Source organism: Myotis nattereri, assembly GCF_964212035.1.
Source record: "Myotis nattereri genome assembly, chromosome: 2".
Taxonomy (NCBI): domain Eukaryota; kingdom Metazoa; phylum Chordata; class Mammalia; order Chiroptera; family Vespertilionidae; genus Myotis; species Myotis nattereri.
The window spans coordinates 197097158-197113237 of record NC_138076.1 but is presented as its reverse complement, the minus strand read 5'-3'; the positions used below and the strand labels follow the sequence as shown (position 1 = coordinate 197113237).

Genomic DNA, 16080 nt, shown 5'->3' with positions numbered 1-16080 from the left:
ACTCAGCTTGCATAACTGAAACCTCACACTGTTGAACATCAACTCCCCATTTCTCCCTCCCTACAACCCCTGATAATCACCCTTCTATTCTCTACTTCTGACTTTGACTATTTGGGATACTTCATGTAAGTAGAGTTATGCACTATTTGTCCTTCTGTGATTGGCTTGTTTCATTTAGCATGTCTTCAAGGTTCATACATTGGTGTTGCACCACTTCTTTTTTACGGCAAAATAATATTCCATTGTATGTATATACCACATTTCTTTTTTCATGCGATCTTTTCTTGTTCAAATAATTTCCCTGAGTGATACAAAGAAGAACCTAGGGCTTCTAGCCTCTGCTGATATCAGGGCTTGCTTGACCTTACCACCTAAAATACCCCTGTTCTCCCCCATCCTCATTTCTTTTTCATGACTGTTCCATTTTCTTCATTAAATTCCTCATTATTTTAACTTATCTTATTGATTCCCTAAGTGGTTTACATGTTTATTGTCTGTTTCTACCCCTAGAAAACAGTTCCCTTAGCTGTCTTATTCAGTTTTATATACAGTGCCATAGTACATAGCCCATCATGTGCAGTCAATAAATATTTTCTGATGAAAAGAATAAATAGATCATAAAGTAAGCACCTGAGTTCTAATTATGAAATCTTTATTATAGTAATAAAGATATAGCAAGAGGAAACAGTGCTCTTTAACAGCTCTAGATGAGGCAATTAGAACAATCTTGATTTCTAATGAAGGAATTCCAACCTAATGGTATGTATGGGGAATTACTAATGTGAAACTCAGGATGCCAATTTGTAGCCTCACTTATTTTAATTTTTAATACTTACTAAGGGGCCCTAAAAGGCATACAGTTATTTTTTAAATAAGGAAAGTATGTGAAAAATATGTGCCATACAAGTAGGCCTTATATAAATATCTCTCTAATTTTAAAAGACCTCTGAGAAGAATGCTTCTTCTTGCTATATTATAAAGTTCTTGGATTTAGACAAACCAAAAAGCATCATTAACAGTGTCTGTGGTTTTCCTTTTAAGCAGTTTCTAAAGAAAAGCTTGTGTTACCTTTGCATTCTTGATGATAAGCAAGTGTTAAATATTCATAGAGCATAAATGTTGATAATTTATGGATCCTGGTAATTTTAGAGGCATGGAAGAAGTCCGATTGAAAAATGTATAACTGTTGGATAGTACAGTATATACATTTAACTTTGCCCAACAAAACAGGAAAAGTCAGCAGGCATTAATTTTAGGGGGAAAGGATTCATCTAGGAACCCAAGAAGATAATTGTCTGATCTTTACATCATAATGTGATTTGAAATTGCATTAAAATTTATTAAAATCTATTTCCTAGTATTAAAATGGGAAAAATATATCTCACTGCACCAGGCCTATTATGTGGTTAACTTTTTCTTTCTTGTTGAGGATGTCTACATAGGGTCCCCATTCTCTTCAGTCTTCTCATTATCTCCCTCTAGGCGTTTATGTTTTGTTTTTTTTTAATATATTTTATTGATTTTTTACAGAGAGGAAGAGAGAGGGACAGAGAGCCAGAAACATGAATGAGAGAGAAACATCCATCAGCTGCCTCCTACACACTCCCCACTGGGGATGTGCCCGCAACCCAGGTACATGCCCTTGACCGGAATCGAACCTGGGACCCCTCAGTCCGCAGGCCGACGCTCTATCCACTGAGCCAAACCGGTCAGGGCGTTTATGTTTGTTTTTACTTTTTTTTTTTTTTTAATCCTTATTACTGGAACAAAGTGGGTCAGTATTACTTCAGTTTGTCTTCACTTTCACTCTGCTGTTCACTGCTGAACCAGCTTTTAGCCTCTGGAAAACGAAGAAAGTAAAAACATTTACAGAAACTGGGCCAATGTCCCCGCAGCTCTCCTCCTCCAAGAAAACAAAACCTAACCACCCACGCAGGAGTTCCTCCGTTGTCACAGCACCTAGCATCTCCTTCTCATACGGCTCCGATTGTCATTATAGTCGCTCCTGGAATATCTTTCATCCCAGCTAGACCCTCAGTCCTTGGAGGATCTAGTTTATCGCCAAGAACAGAATATAAAGACACTCGAAGTTTAAATAAATAAATGCTGCGCGAGGAAGCGACTGCTGCATTGGTGCCCACGCACCATCACGGAGAAAAGGTGCAGCAATCATCATGCCCACGTGTGCGCCCTTTGACACCAGCTCTCTAGAAAACCAGTGAAGGACTGCGGCAAGGGTGTCTTAATTACATAATTACTAGCATAATGGAAAGCAAGGGTTTTGTTTTGGTGGGGGCTGGAGGGTGGGCTGGGGGGGAGGAAGAGGAAGGGGCTGGCCTATTCGGATAACTTCTTCCCCGGGAGCTGTGGACAGACCCTGCTGCCTGGGCTTCTCAGTCCCGCGGGGTCTTCTCGCCCTTCCTACCCGGTCCCGGCCGGTCCAGGAGGCGGCCGCCGAGGCCGAGGCCCCCAGCTCGGGGGTTTTCCGGGGATACCCCGCCCTGCCCGCCAGGCCCCGCCCCCGGCCCGCCAGCCCCGCCTCCACCCGCCGCCGCCGGCAGGGGTCGCGCTGCCCCCAGCGAGCGTCTCAGGCGGGGGTGGGGAGAGCTCGGCGGCCGGTCGCTTTTCTCCGCCACCGCTGGTTGGATCGTTCCAATAAGTCCTTTTTCCCCCCTCGCTTTCTCTCTCTTTCTCTCTCGCTCGCTCGCTCTCGCTCTCCTCTGGGGCAGAGGCGGAGGCGTCCATCCGCAGCCGCCTAGTGAGAAAGCGACGCACACGCCGCGAGCCAAGCAGCCGCCGCGGTCTCGGCTCCTCGCCGTCCGGCCCCCGAGAAGCTGCCCGCGTTCGGCCACCGCCTCCGCCGGTTCGGCGCCTGCTTCTCGCCCGCCCGTCCGCCCGCCTCGATCCCGCGGCCCCTCCGAGGGATTAGTGGCCGCCCGCGCGGCTCGCGGCCCGGGAGCCATGTTGACCCGGGGACTTGGCAACGCGTGAGGGACCCGCGCGGCCCCTCCCGAGGTTCCGGACTCGTCGGCGGAGTGGGCAGCGGCCGCGGCGGGGAGGCCTGCGCCTCGGAGGCGCCTCGCTCTGCCAGCTGCCGGGACCCGGACCTGCATCCGGTCACCGCGGGCGTCGGCGGCGCCGCTTTCCCCGGGCGCCTCGCCTCGCCTCGCCTCGCCTCCCGCGGGACGCGGCCCCCGCACTTGCTGGTGAGTTGGCGGCGGCGGCGGCGCGGGCTTCCCCCGCTGCCCGCCGACCCGGGGCTGCGGGGCGGGAGGCGTTGGGGCCGGGGGGCCGGGCGGGCGGGGGTCAGGCCCGGCCGGGAAGTTGCGGGAGGGCGGCGCGGCGGGCTCGCGGGTGCCGGTCGCCTTTGGGGTGCAGCGAGGGCCTCGGGGCGTCGAGGCATTTCCGGGGCCGGGATGTCTGTCGGGCTCCTCGGCGAGAGGCGCCTCGGGCCGCCGCCTTCGGCGCTGGCTGCCGCGTTGGTCTCCGGGGGAGGCCGGCTCCCCGCGAGGCCGAGGAGGGGAAGAGGCAGAAAGTCCCCCGAGACACAAAGGTCTCCGGGGCGGGGTGGCGGCGCAGCCCCGAGGGGCAGGAAGGGACGCGGGCCGGGGCGCCCCGGGCGCCTTGGAGACGCGGGGGGTGTGCGCGGGTGGGAGCGCGGAGGCGGGGGCGGAGGGGAGCGGCCCTGCGCGGGGCCGAGACAAAGATCGGGGCGCCCTCCCGCTGTCGGGTCCCACCCCCGAGGGTTGGTCCCGAGCAGAGGTGGAGGGAAGGTGGGAAACGGCAGGGACCGAAGAGGAGGGGGAATGGGGGGGACTGCCAAGTATTGTCTCCATCGCAGCCGCCTTCCTCGGCGTTCGGTGCCCAGTGCCTGGGCGCCCTCGCCCCGCTGGATAGCTCCGATCGCCGCCCGCCCCGCACCCCCGCGCGGCCACAGCGGCTCGCCTGCGGTTTTCCCCGCGTTCTCCCCCTGCTGCTCACCCGCTCCTTTTCGGGTAAGCGGTGTTTTGCCTTCAGCTGGGGGAACGTTTGCTAATGACAGGATGCCTGAGCTTGTTGTGACCCTGAACTGCCTTGAACTCTTCTCTCTTCCTCCCACCCTTTCCTTTCTGGGATCTTACAGTGTCACATGGCCGTTCACAATTAGCTTTTCTTCTTCTTCTTCTTCTTCAAAAAAAAAAAAAAAAAAAAAAGCAAAAGCATTTGGCTGCAATGTGTGGCGCTCGTCCGTCCTTTTTATGGCGATGTCTACCAAAGACACGTTGCTGGTGATGGCCTGGCACCTCTTTAGTGGGCAAATTAGTTTCCTAGATACAAAAGTGGCCAGTTTTGTTGGGAGTTTTGGCGATTTCGAGGGTCGGCAACGTGTATTCCTAGCAGCCCGACCTGTCACTGGCAGGAAATGCTTGAGTTAGAGACAGGACAATTCTTTCCTCAAACTTTGCTGATGGCTTCTGAATTTCTTTTAAGGGATGCTTGTGTAAGAAGGTCAGAGGAACAAAGCTGACTTACTGTATGTTAGGTTTATTTGTTAATCATTGGGCAGAAGAGAATGAATGGGATCTTAAGACCTTTGATGCCCTGAGTAGAGGAAAATCCTCCTTTTAAGCTAGAAACAAGGTTCAACCAAATATTAAGGGAAAAAATTAGCTCGTGGTAATACCATTCATTGGTTTTGTTCTTCTGATACTAAGTAGCTGGCTTATGAAATGTTGGGATGATGTTTTGTTAATGAAGACATTTTAGTCTTTATAATTCTAACATTGTTTCATAAACAACAGTTGGATCAAAAGGAAAAACTGGCTATATTTAGGGAATACAGTATTCTTGTTTTTATGAGAGAATATTGGAATAGAAAAAGTGTTATTCTTTTATCTGATAAACCATCTCATGTGCCAGAAACACTAACAATTTAAACGCGGGGCTTTAAAGAAAATAGCTCAGTCTTTGAATTTATCTGTTTTAAGATTACTATGCAGATATAATGTATTATTGATTTTTTTTACAGCAAAAATAAAATCATTGAAATGTGAATGGAAAGAAAATAAAAGTAAAGCCTGTTTGATGCAGGGCATCAGTGTTGATATTGCGTAAGAACAGTCATATCTTGTTGCTTGCTACCATTAAAATGTTGACACTGTAAAAATTGTGAAAGGATTTCAGTTTAGGAACCAATGTCTGAATTGTGGGACTCTCTAACCCCACCCCTTCCAGTCACCACCACTTAACATATTTGTGATGTTTTTGAAATTAACAGTTCATATCATTAATAATTGATGTTTTATATAACATTTATTTATCGAGGATACACTTTTTTTCCTCCATATTTATTAGTGTCTGGTTAGAATTCAGTGGTTCTCAACCTTCCTAATGCCGCGACCCTTTAATATAGTTCCTCATTTTGTGGTGACCCCCAATTTCATTGTTGCAAATTGAACATAATTAAAGCATAGTGATTAATCACAAAAACAATGTAATTATATATGTGTTTTCCAATGGTCTTAGGCACCCCCCCACCCCCCCATGAAAGGGTCGACCCCCAGGTTGAGAACCGCTGGATTAGCTAATAGAAGTTTAATTATCACTAGAAGGTAATCTACCAAAAAGTTAAAGATTTATCGGTAGATAAAAAATATATACATTTCAGTATTTTTCAGATTTTCACATACTTTTACAATCAGAGAAAAAGTATATGAATAATTAAAGTCTTGTTAATATCCCAATCTGTTTATTATTAAAAGAAGCTTCTGTAAAATGTGTGATTTATTCTCATCCTTGGATTCAGGCCCAAAAAAGTAACTTTTAGTGTTAGGTATTTGAAACAGTGTAGGTTGCCAAATGTTCTCTGGTTACTAGTAGGAAACAGAGATATGTAGTAAAGAGTGATGAAATTAGAAGAATTGATTCATTGTATGGTAAGCTTTGTACACCAGTAATCTTGTTCTAATAAGTCATTGGTTATACAAAAAAAAAAAAAGAGAAATTAAGTTTTATTTTGTCTGTAGCAGAATAGCTGTGTTGACTATGCAGATTTTAATGGATATATTTGTTGATATTTTTAGTTTTCAGATAGATTCAGTCCTACAATTAATGGTGGAAAGAGATGGCATTTAAAATACTTTATGCTGTTAAGGCTTTTGTTTTTTTCTTAATTTATCTCCTTTTTTTTTTTTTTACGGGTGAAATGAATGACTATAAAACTACAAATACTTTATTGTGGACAATGGAAGCTATAATGACAACTGAGCTAGATATTCAGTAGTGAAGATAGTAGTGTCCATATTGTTTAATAGCCCTGAATATTTATAAGGCACTACATTTTGAATCATTATTACTGTTCTCAAGTCTTTATAAAAATTACTAGAGGCCCAGTGCACAAAAATTTGTGCACTTGGGAGGGTCCCTCAGCCTGGCCTGCGCCCTCTTGCAGTCAGACCCCTCAGGGGATGACCACCTGCTGGCTTAGGCCCGCTCCCCAGGGGATTGGACCTAAGCTGTTAGTCAAACATCCCTCTGGCAGCCCGGGAGCCCTCGGGGGATGCCCACTTGCCAGCAGGGAGCAAACCTAAGCTGCAGTCGGACATCCTTAGTGCTGCTGAGGAGGCAGGAGAGGCTCCCACCACCACCACTGTACTGGCAGCCATCAGCCTGGCTTGTGGCTGAGCAGAGCTCCCCCTGTGGGAGTACACTGACCACCAGGGGGCAGCTCCTGCATTGAGCATCTGCCCCCTGGTGGTCAGTGTGTGTCATAGTGACCAGTCATTCCCAGTCGCTCTGCTGTTAGGGTCAATTTGCATATTACCCTTTTATTATATAGGATAGAGGCCTGGTGCATGGGTGGGGGCTGACCGGTTTGCCCTGAATGGTGTCCCGGATCAGGGTGGGGGTCCCGCTGGGGTGCCTGGCCAGCCTGGGTGAGGGGCTGAGGGCCATTTTCAGGCTGGCCACACACCCTTCAGGATGGGGGTCCTGCTGGGGTGCCTGGCCAGCCTGGGTGAGTGGCTGATGGCTGTTTGCAGGCTGGCCACACCCCCCAGCCAACCAAGCTCCCAGTGGAGGCTGGCTGGAAGCAGGTATCTGGAATTTATTTATCTTATATAATTGAAACTTTGTTGCCTTTTGCGGAGGCCACAGCCGGCCAGGGCGGGTGGGAAGCTTGGCTTCCTCCATCGCCGGGGCAACCAAGCCTCCTGCTTGCTCCAGCTCTGTGGTTGCCCGCCACCATCTTGGTTGGGTTAATTTGCATATAGTCGCTCTGATTGGCTGGTGGGCGTGGCTTGGGCGTAGCAAATGTACAGTCAATTAGCATCTTTGTCTTTTATTAGTGTGGATAGCTTCATGTTATGGCATTCTCTTATAAAGCTTTTATACTTCCACGGTGGATACTTCCTTAATGAATGTATTGTTAAAAAAAAAAAATGGAGACATGTTAAATCCAGGTTATTAGATATTCTTTAGAGTATTTTATCTACTTAAAAAATTGCCTTCTTGCATACATGTGAAGGAAGAATAATTTTATGTTCCCTGAATTTTAAATGTGTAATTTTCGCTTAAATTTTTACATGGGAAAGAGTTATTTAAAATGCAGTTTATAAACTGATTTAGGAATTTTGCATTTTAAATGAACATTAAAAAATAAGTTTATGGCATTTGAAAATGAGCTTTGAAATTAACAGTTCATATCATTATGTGTGAGGTAGAAAACTGCCTACGGTGGAAAATCTGTTCAGCTTACTAGCATTTGATCTATAATGTGGGTAATTTCTTTGAAGTGGTAGGAAGAGGACCTATTAGAGTGGCTATAAAAAAATAATTCTGAAATGTTTATAATAATAAGCCAAGAATTTTGTCATGAGTGGATTCTTTGTTATTATTTTGCTCCCAGGCTTTTTAGTTGGTAATTGCATTGATATCTGCAGAATATTGACCTGAAAAGAGGAATTGCCAATGACCAGCAAAATGTATTGAATATATCTGAGTATGGCTTACCTTTTCACTCTGGCTTGTTTTCACTCTGTTGGCCAGATTGGAAAATCAACACACGTCTATCTATAAATCTAGTAGATGGAGTGCTATCCTATATAATAAAAACCTAGCATGCAAAGTGTCTGGTTGTCTGGTGACTGGTCAACTGTTCAATCAAAAAACATAATATGCTAATGATATGCTAAGGCCGCTCAACCACTAGCTATGACGTACACTGACCACCAGGGGACAGACACTCAGACGGGTAGGTTAGCTTGCTGCTGGGGTCCAGTTGATCGGGACTGAGTGAGATGGTCCAGATATGCCCTGGAGCCCTCCTGCGGCCCCTCCCTGGTCCTGATCGCACCGGTGGGGTCCCTTGGCCTGGCCTGCACCCTCTTGCAATCTGGGACCCCTTGGGGGACGTCAGGGAGCCAGTTTTGACCGGATCCCGCAGGCCACTCCCTTTGGGAGGGCGCCAGACGCAGGGCTCATGGCTGACGAGAGTTGCTGCAGTGGCTCGAGCCTCTCCCAATTGAGGACTGATTGGGCGCGAGCCTGCGACAGGCTCAGTGGGGCCAGGATGAGTGGGAGCGGCAAGTAGGAGATGCAGGCAGTATTGGACTGCGGGTTTTGGCCCGATCCCTGCAGGCCACCCAGAGGGACCCCACCGGTGCATGAATTCGTGCACTGGGCCACTAGTTGTATATAATGTGCTCTGCAGTAACATATGATACTAAATACTGTATTTGAAATGGTTTACAGATCTATGGCATATTTGGATGAGTGAAAATTATCGTGCTCTCCAAAGTCTCCTTTTAAAATCATGTTTTGGTCCGGCTGGTGTTGCTCAGTGTTTGAGTGTCAACCTATGAACCAGGAGGTTACAGTTTAATTCCCAGTCAGGGCACATGCCTGGGTTGCGAGCTCCATCCCCAGTAGAGGGCATGCAGGAGGCAACTGATGAGTGATTCTCTCTCGTCATTGATGTTTCTATCTCTCCCTCTCCCTTTCTCTCTGTAATGAATAAAAATCTATTGAAAAAAATGTTTTGATATAAGCTATGTGAAAGAAATAACCTTATTTAATATCTTTTGGTAGGTACTATTGCCAAGTGTTACTTTGTTAAATACAATAAGCCCATTCTATAGGTCAAGCATGTCAAAAGGCTAACACAGGCCAAATAAACAAGGTTTAAGTTTATGTGGGTCGCAAAAAAAAAAAAAAAGCTTCAATTTTCATAGAAACGTAGGTTTATTTTGATAGAGACATGCTGAATACAAAGGGCTGAAATAAATGAGTAATCATTAACATAAAATAATAGAACATTTTAATAAAAAATAATATTTTTTCTTGAACATTAACTTACCAGACACTGAATAACTGCACAAATTAATAAGCGTAATGCAAATAAACCTATTTTTCTTGTTCTCCAAAAGTGAAAAATTTCCTGTTGCGCACACCAAACAAGTCAGTACAAGACTAATGACTTGGCAATCAGCTGCTAAAATGTTTGCTGCTAGAATTAGTGAAGAGAAATGGTGTGCATGTGCGTAAGGTGTGTAAGGGAAATGCAAGCAACATGATTATAGTAATCAGTCATTAGTGAACATTGTAGTTCATTATTATGTATAACAGGATATTGTAAAAATTAAGTTAAAAAATTTTTATTAAAACATTTCTTATATACCGTTATATTGCCTGGGCCGCAAAAATATTTGTTGTGGGCCACGAGTTTGACATGCTTGCTGTAGGTATTGTGCCTGTATTTTTTTTCTTGCTTTTTGAAATTTTTTATTACTACCAAGTACTCTAATTTGTTAGTAAGAAACAAAGTACATTCTTTTAAAGCTGTGCTTTGGGTCTTTCATTCTCTATTGATTGTGGCTGTTTTTAAATGAGGAAGCAGAGGCCTTAGTTAAGTAATTGTCTTCAGGTTGAAGATTTCTGTTTGGGCATTCAAACCATGTTACACTGCCTCTAGGGCAGCGGTTCTCAACCTGTGGGTTGAGACCCCTTTAAGGGTCGAATGACCCTTTTATAGGGGTCGCCGAAGACCATCGGAAAACACATAAATAATTACATATTGTTTTTGTGATTAATCACTATGCTTTAATTATGTTCAGTTTGTAACAATGAAAATACATCCTGCATATGAGATATTTACGTTACGATTTATAACAGTAGCAAAATTACAGTTGTGAAGTAGCAACGAAAATAATTGTATGGTTGGGGGTCACCACAACATGAGGAACTGTATTAAAGGGTCACAGCATTAGGAAGGTTGAGAACCACTGCTCTAGGGGGATGTGATTGTTGAGTGCTGTAGAGAGGTCTAAAACGTGGTAAATTTAAAAGTTCATCAAAATTAGATTTTAAATTCTCTTTCTACTTCATAAAAATATCAAATTATACAAAATGCATAAGGGAGGATATATTTATACCTCAAAATGAATTAAAATCAAGATGCTAAAAAGATTTAAAGTATTTGTAGAGTTATTTTTAATCATGGATTTATCATGGGCATAAAATGAATATGGGTGCTGAAAAGCAAAAGAAAAATTATACTTGGCCTTGTGATACAAATATGTTTATTTTTACTTATATGTTTACTTATTTTGCTTTTTCATGTGTTAAAATTAGTTTGCATTATTTGAGCATATACCATAAAAAAGAAGATAGCCCAGAGGCATTCTGTGTAGTTTACTTCAGTATTGGATTAAATTTTTGCCTTAAAGTAGATAAATGTTATGTCCACATGTATATATGTATAATTGCCTATTGGTTTTGGTATTGCTTGCGTATTTTAATTAAACTGTAAATTTTGATATTGTGTTTTTATTGATATATGGTTATATATCCCTGAAAAATGGAACTAAAACCAGATTGTGCATTTTGGGGCATATTTTTTTATACTGAGAACCAACCCTTATGATATAAAAATTGCAAATTAATATTGTTGATATATATCTTTTTTTTTTATTATTATTAGTTAAGGTATTACAAATGTGTCCTCATCCCCCCCTTTAACCCCCAACTGTTGATATATATCTTATTTCTTGTTCACATTTAAACAACAGAAAATTTTACTGACCTGACAGTAGTCCATTAAAGTGAAAAACAAAGATTTGCTTTCTTTTTTGTTGTCATAAAAGTTAATTTAAAAGATTTGTCAACCTTTTAATAGCATATTCTTGTTTTCGTTTAATTACTTGTTAGTGTACGTAAGTACTTTCAAGAATACTCTAAATTTTGTATGAGTATTTGTAAAGAATGGGAAAAGGACCCTAGAATAATTTATTTTTTACTATATTTTAGGTTAGTTACTAACTCATTTGGTTCTTCTCAAATGATATATGTAATACTGCTACATATTCTTACAGTTAGTGGTTAATATTTGTTATTAGTGTGTGTTAATGTCAAATGATATAAACAGCTTGGTAAATATTGATAATATTGGGACTCTTAACACTCCAAATTTAGAGGCATTATCCTTTAAATTAATTAATATGTATTATTTTAAAAATAGACTTTTAAAAGAACGTACCATAACTCCAGATTTCAGTATTTTAACTGGTTTGCGCTTCATTGATTTTTTTTAAGTAAATTGATTTTTGAAGTAAATTTTGGATTCCTTTAGCCCCTTGAGCATGTTTTGCTGAATTATTTTTAAGACATCCTTTATTTATGGCTTTACTTTACTTAATAAATTTGATTTTCCAATTTACTCAGGGGTGTAATCAGTAAGTACTTTTAAAGCATTTCTTGTGTCCACAACATTGTGTTTAGTACCTCTAAATGTTATAAAAATATAATTAAATGTGGCAGTATTATAATATGACATAACAGCAGTATTGGTTGCCTGGGATGTTCTGTGTTTGGCCCAACCCTTAGATTTTACATGTTCCTTGGACAGTTTCATCCATATTTAGTGCTTTGTTTTTATCACCTATATGCTGACGAGCTCCACATCTTTATTTCTATTCAATCCAGACCTTTTTTTCTGAGTTCCTTTCTAACTATACTTCCCAGATATTGCCTCTCAGTGCTCCCTTACCTAAGTTGAACTTTTATTGTGCCCTACCTCCATTCCTAATCACAGTGAGTGCACCATCAGCCTAACCACTTGCAGCAGCTTACGTTTTTCTAAGGTGCTCCCCCCCCCACCCCCCCCCCCCCCCCCCGCTTCAGTCCAGTCAGTTACCAAATCCTGTTGATTTTATTTCCCTAAATATCTTTTATATTTATCTTTTCCTATCATCATTTTCATATGTCAGGGTTTTGAAAACTTCATCTGGATTACCACTTTTGATTTTTCCCCATTTTAGGTTAAAAAGTATTCATTCTTTCTGTATATTTATATTTGTGTATGCCTTTTTATCCTTTTATCCTTCCTCTTTCCTTCCGGATATCCATCCATCCATCCATCCATCTATATCTCAAGTGCCCTTCATACTCTGTACTAGCACTATGGTCAGTGCTAGGATACAAAGATGAGGAAATGTCTTGATATTACAGTGCTGTGACACTTGGAGATAAGTTCTCATTTTTAAAGATAAATGTCACTTACTCTGAAGTCGTCTTTGATCCATTCTGGCAGAGTTATGGTAATTTGGCTATAACACTTATGTCTACGATGGTACTTGACACATTGCACTGTAATTAATTACCAATCTCTCCCATTTTGGCTGGCTTTATGCCTCACAGGGACTATGCTTTTTTAATTTTGGTATATTCCCCAAATTATTTCTCATTCAATTGCATGAATGAATTGATGAGATTAGGAGAAACAGCATTGAGTTAGTAAATTAGGGTCAAATTAATTATGGCCTACATTGGAAAGAGCCAAGAATTAATTTCAATACAGTAGAAAATAAAAATCCATCAAAGGTTTTTGAGTATTGGAGTACTCATAGACATTACTTGTGTGAGAGTAATCTGGAAGCAGTTTATAGGCCAATTTAGAGCATTATTGGGCCTCTTTTTGTGGTTTATCTTCACCTGAGGATATTTTTTCCATTGATAGAGAGTGGAAGGGAGGGAGAGATAGAGAAAGGGAGAAACATCAATGTGGAGAGACACCTTAGTTGCCTCCTGCACACACCCTCACCGGGACCAGGGAACAAACCTGCAACCCAGGTATATGCCCCTGAACATTCAACTCTTTGGTCCACAGGCTCACATGCTACCATTGAGCCACACTGGCCAGGACTTATTGGGCCTTTTTAATTACCTATAAGCTGTACTAACTTGTTATTTTTTGACAAATTGGAAATATAAAATTACAAATTATATGTAAATTATTTCATAAGGTCTAAAAACATTGGTCAATAATCGAGTAAAATTTGGTTTAATTGCTAAAATTTTATTAATAAAATCTAACACTTTAGCTATATAGTATAGTATTAGACTTAAATGCATTTACTGAAGTGAATTACAGAGTTGCACTCAAATGGATAGACAGTATATTTAATGTTTTCCTGTTACCCTGAGAGTTTAACTAGGAGCGTAGTTTTTATTGGGATTAACTAAATAAAAACTAGTCTAATTTTTAAGTTAAAGACATTTTATTGAGTTTTGTAATTGAGCTTTAACTTATACCTCTGTTATAGTAGATTCTTATATAACTAGATTTGTTTTAGAAATCAGCATGGCTTGATAACATTTGAGATGTGACATTTTAAAAATGAGTTTTTATAATTTGTGAGATTTTGTGGTTTTTCATATTCCTCAATTTATGATATGGTCTTAAAACATTAAATTTTTTATATCAGTTAATTTTTCAAGGTCATGATTTTTATTTACCTACATTTTATCACTTTCAGAACAGTATTTTGCAGTAATTTTTGTTCATAAGTTTATGAGCATGGATTTTTGACCCTCCATTTTCTCCATATATTTTTATTTACATTTCTATTTTTCTCTGATCCCTTTTCTTCCCCAAAAGGTCTAAAATGGTTGACAACAGTTTTTATTTTAGGTATAGTTTTTTGTTTTTTGGAAAAAATCTACAGCTCTCATTTTTATTATATAAAGTTTAGAATTGGTTATATGTTTGTTTTTTCCATAAAGACTGCTTCAATAGTAAATGATAATCCATGTGAACTTGAGCTAGTTACTTGAACTCTTAAGGGTCAGTTTCTTCGATAAAATTGGGAAATGCTAGAACCTACTTCATGAGATTGTGAGAATTAAATGAAATGATAACATGTAAAACACTTCGCAAAGTACATGGCACCTAGTGGGTACTCACACAGTTAAAGAGTAATAAAAGTTATATTATGGGAAATATAATGGGGAGAACTGTTGGTAATGGTACTAGAATGTTTAGCTGATCCATTCCTTCGGGTCAGTGAATGTCTAAATAAGTGATTCACAAGGACAGTTGAATCAAAATGTCAAAATAATTCCTGTGGCTTTTTGAACTGTGCATACTTCATAGATTTTCTAGTAATGCCTCCCTATTCTCTCCGAATTTGAGAATGAATGTATTGGTGAGTTGGTGTTACTAATGGGTGTAAGTGCATCCTTGAGGTGTATTGGCGGATGAGGAGTAGTTAGTATAGACTAGTGGACTAAATAATGTAGCATATTCATTGTTTCTTACCTAATGACCAATTTGAAATAAAGCTGTCATAATCTTCCTGAGGAGCGCATTGATACTCAAATTTTTCTTTTAACTGTACCCTCTCTGTTCCCCTTCTTCAGACCTGTACTGTACCACTTGTTTGACATCTTAATAGTCTAGACAGTATTTGCTTTCCTTGTTTTATGATTTTTGTTTGTGACTCAGGTTTCTGAAGTTAAAGTAGAATAACAGGTCATATAACTTATCCATCAAAAGAAGAAATTGGTTTTGCATTTTATCTTTTTGTTATCAAATTTGCTTGGATGCTTGCTATTTATTATCTTACATTTTTGTTTATTATTTTGTATTTTTCTAGGTCAATAGCCTTAACCTGAACTTCAGAAGCACTCTTGTTGATTTAAAACAAACAAACAAACAAACAAACAAACAAACAAACAAGCTAGAAGTGCATACCTGCCTGCGTGTGTAAAATCTCAAGCTCTGTCCCTGTACAATTGAATTGGAATCTCTGAGTTTGGGTTTTATAAATGTTCCAGGCAATCCTTGAGTTTTAGAAACACTTTGGAGGTTAGCAGTGTGAAGGGGAGGAACCAGTCACATATAAATTAAATTTGAAGTTAAGGCAAATTGATTAGAACTTTCCATCATTCCATCTTATTTTTCTCTCTCTTTAAAAACTGAATTTTCTAGTTTTATTATATTTTGGGGGTTTTTCTTAGGTTTATGTATAAAGGCCAAATTGGGGAACCCTAAGCCAAAGGTTGTTAGTAGTGCATCAATAGATGGGGGAAGGTTTTTATATAGAAGATGTGGAAGCAAAGTAAGGAAATTATTTGATTGGTATAGCTTAAGCAGTTACCTTATTTGGGAAAGCATAGCTGACGGTTTGTGACTGGTCCTTTTTTTTTTTTTTTTTTAATTCTCACACGAGGATATGTTTTTTATTGAATTTAGCTTCTCCTATGTACCCTGACTGGGGGTGTCGAACTCCCCACATGGGTATGCTCCCTGACCAGGAATTGAACCCACAACCCTTTGTGGCATGGTAGGATGCTCCAAACAACTGCCAGAGCATGATTGCTTGTTAAGCTTCCCAGTGTCTTACTGTTTTCTACTGCATGAACTCAATTTTAAGTTTTGGAAAATTATTTTTAAAATATATTCTTATCTAAATTCCCTAGCAATGGTTATAATCTTAAAATATTCCCCTTTTGTTGATATATAAAGTTTAGTATCCTTTTTATACATTAAAAAAGTAGCAAATCTCCAAAATTTAATAAAATGTAAGACCTTTTGAAGAAAATGCTAAAACTATATTCTTTTATATTTCCTATATATACAATCATATCATTTGCAAACAATGAGTTTCTTTCATAAATCTTTTTATATATTTCTGTTTTCAATTTGCTTATATTTGTTTAGGGTTTTTACATTTAGTTCATGGAAGAGATTATCCTATAATTTTTTTCTTATAGTACTCTTATCTGATTTTGATCAAACACTATGCTAACCTAGTGAAATCAATT

At 40.6% G+C, this 16080-nt stretch overlaps 1 protein-coding gene across 1 annotated transcript in view; it reads left to right on the top strand.

The window, feature by feature from the left end:
- The first annotated feature begins 2589 nt into the window (after nucleotides 1-2589).
- Nucleotides 2590-16080, top strand: part of CDK17 (cyclin dependent kinase 17) — a 91798-nt gene continuing 78307 nt past the window's right edge. Inside the window, exon 1 of the mRNA XM_081084457.1 lies at nucleotides 2590-3206. The gene's annotated coding sequence lies outside the window, so the exon portion shown is untranslated. The remainder of the gene's footprint in view (nucleotides 3207-16080) is intronic.